Source organism: Rhea americana, unplaced genomic scaffold (genome assembly GCF_003343005.1).
Source record: "Rhea americana isolate MKP2758 unplaced genomic scaffold, rheAme1 scaffold_341, whole genome shotgun sequence".
Lineage (NCBI taxonomy): Eukaryota > Metazoa > Chordata > Aves > Rheiformes > Rheidae > Rhea > Rhea americana.
In genome coordinates, this window is record NW_028186470.1 from 301,891 (window position 1) to 304,514 (window position 2,624).

The 2,624-nt window shown below is 71.6% G+C and overlaps 1 protein-coding gene across 2 annotated transcripts in view; it reads left to right on the top strand.

Moving 5' to 3' along the window:
- Positions 1-1,471: 1,471 nt before the first annotated feature.
- The window catches only part of MIDN (midnolin), a 14,682-nt gene continuing 13,529 nt past the window's right edge, over positions 1,472-2,624 (top strand). The window contains exon 1 of one of the 2 annotated variants that reach the window (XM_085311474.1): positions 1,472-1,678. The gene's annotated coding sequence lies outside the window, so the exon portion shown is untranslated. Of the gene's footprint in view, positions 1,679-2,110; positions 2,194-2,624 lie in introns of those variants that run through there. The other variant, XM_085311473.1, reaches the window with a different exon arrangement.

The window sequence follows — 2,624 nt, forward strand, 5'->3', positions numbered from 1 at the left end:
TTCTGCCGRAGCTGCTCCACCGTGCGGGGTTTGGAGAACGCTCTCTCCGGAGACGGCGGGAGCCTCTGATGCCACACAGCAATTATGCCCAAGTCTGACTGCAATCTTTAATGATTTATTCCCAGGGCAACACAATAAACTAAACACACAAAATCTAGGCTGCTGGGAATCCTGGGATCTCCCCRCTTTTGTCTCTGGAGGCTCAAGATACCTTCAACCATGCTTAAAACTGCACGTGCTTCCTAAGGCACTAGCTCCTGGAGTCATGGGGTTCCCRGGGAAGATGAGCTTAGGTTCCCTTAGGAAAGGAGATGGAGCTGCTGCAGGCTCCCAGCACGGCGAGAAACAGGGACTGGGGCTCCCCAGGGCAGCGAGGTGACAGTGGAGGGGAGGCTGGCAGGGAGGGGATGCCCCTGCCCTCGGGGCACGGCGCGCACTCCCTGCRGACCCCAGCGAGCCTCACCAGGGCAGCGCGGGAGCAGCTGCCCACGGCCATGACGCCCGGCGGCCGTCCCCTTGCAGCACCCCACCCAGGACTGCGAGGGGCACCTCTGGGGTGAAGCCCCCCCRGGGCAAAGCCCGGGCAGGGCAGGGCAGGGCCCGCTCTCCTTGGGGGCTGGGGGCTTCACCCACGCAGCAGGGCCAGCGGGGCCGGTGCGGGGCGAACAATGGCGCCTCCCTGCCCGGCCCCTCTCCCAGGCACAACAATGGCAGGAGCCGGAGCGGAGCCGCCGGAGCTGCCTCCCCCCACCCTGGAGCCCGCAGGGGCCGGGGGGCCGCGCTGCGGCGCCGCCGAGGCTCCCTCCCCTCCAGCCCCACTCTGCTCTTGGCGGCGGACGGGGCCTCACACGCTCACCCCAGCACGGGTCTGGTGCAAACGCAGCGCGGCCAGGGCACCGTCCCGGGCAGACCCCGCCGAGCGGCTGCACCGAGGGGCTCAGCGCTGAAGAGGCCCCAGCACTTCAGGGCYGGGGGGAGCAGCCCTGGGCTCGCTCGAGGCCCCTTTGCTGCTGCCTCGTGGGGGCAGGGGTGCCGAGCCCCCCTCGTTGCTCCAAGCCGTGGACATCTCCCCCCAGCTGCTTTGGGGTGTGCCCTGGCCACGAGGCCGAGCCAGACCAAAGTCGAACGCAGCACCTCCCCGGGGCGCCTTTGCGGTGGGCTGCCGCCGGCCCCTGGCAGGACGGGCTGGTTCCCGGGCTCCGGCAAACCCTGTCGCTGGGATCTCTGCGGCCTGGGTGAAAGTGGCTGTTGGCTCCCCACTKCATGGCAGCGGGGCATCACCCTCCTGCCCGCAGCAGAGCTGACAGTCCCCTGCCCCTATGGTCCCTCCAGCATCACAAGAACTTCTGCAGGGCTCAGTCTCGGTTCTCTCCTGACTCGCTGTAAAGTAGCTGGTTGGACAGCAGGAAGCCGGGGGGGGGAGGGGACTGCCCAACCTTGTTATTAGGCATCAGAGAGTCGCCACTGGGAGCCACTCAGACGCTCAGCTCCCCAGGAGAGCTCACCCCATCAGTTCTGACTGACCTTAACCCGGTGACAGAGGGACCTCGACTGGGGACAAGTGCTCTGGACTCTCCCCTCCCCACCGCCTGTAGGGAGGCGGGATCCCCCCTTGCTTGCAGAGGATGCACAGCACCGTGTGCAGCGTCGAGCACAGCCAGCCCGCGGGCCAGCGCATGTGAGCACCGGGGAGGGCAGAGCGGGGACCGGGGGACAGGGATCGGCACCCCAGCTGGCAGAGTCGGGACTCGGGAGAGCTCCCCGGGGGCGGGGGACAGAGAGCAGGGCCAGGGGGACACCGGGGAGCAGGGACCGGGAGCCGGGGGGACGGGGCCGGGACCCCCCTCCCGGAGCAGGTGCGGCCCCGTCACCTGCGGGTCCCGCCGGGGCCGGTGCTGGGGCCGGTGCTGGGGCCGGTCCCTGCCCCCGGCAGGCTCCACCCCGGGCGGCGCGGGATAAAACTTGGGGCACCTCCCCAGCAGCTCCGCGTCAGGGCTGCGCTCGGACCGGCTCCAGCGCCTGGGAGGGGGCACCACGCCGCGCCGCTCCGCCGGACCCCGGGCCCCGGCGCGACCCGCCGCAACCGCCCCGCCCCCCCCCCGGGACGGTCTGGGGGCTTTTTCCCCTTCCTGCCGCCGGAGGCAGCTGAACTCCAGCCGCGTCGGGGAACCGCGGGGCCGCGCTCCGGGCTCGGTGAGTGGGGCCGGGGCTGGCGGCGGGCAGCACGGGCCGTCGGGGGCACCGGGCCAGGCAGCCTGGGGTGCCTGGGCCATCGGGGGGCGCGGACCGGGGCTGCGATCACTTGGCTTTCCCGGAGCGGCTCCAGTGGGAGCAGGGCGGCTCCACCGCCCTGGGACCGGCGGTTCCCGGTGGGGGCGGACAGCAGGCCCCCCCTCCCCGGCGGCGGTATTCCAGGAATCCGTCCCACCCGCCTGGCCCCTCTTTAACCACGGTTACTCGGAGCTTTTCCTGCCTTCAGGGCATGGGGGGCGCCGCCGGCTCGCCCCGCTCCGGCGGCCGCGGACCCCGAGTCGGGCCTGCCCCGGATGGTCGCCCCGCGCGGTCCCGCACCTCGTCCCGGGAGGGGGGTGGCCGCTCGCCCGCAGCGCGCCGAGGGCGCGGAG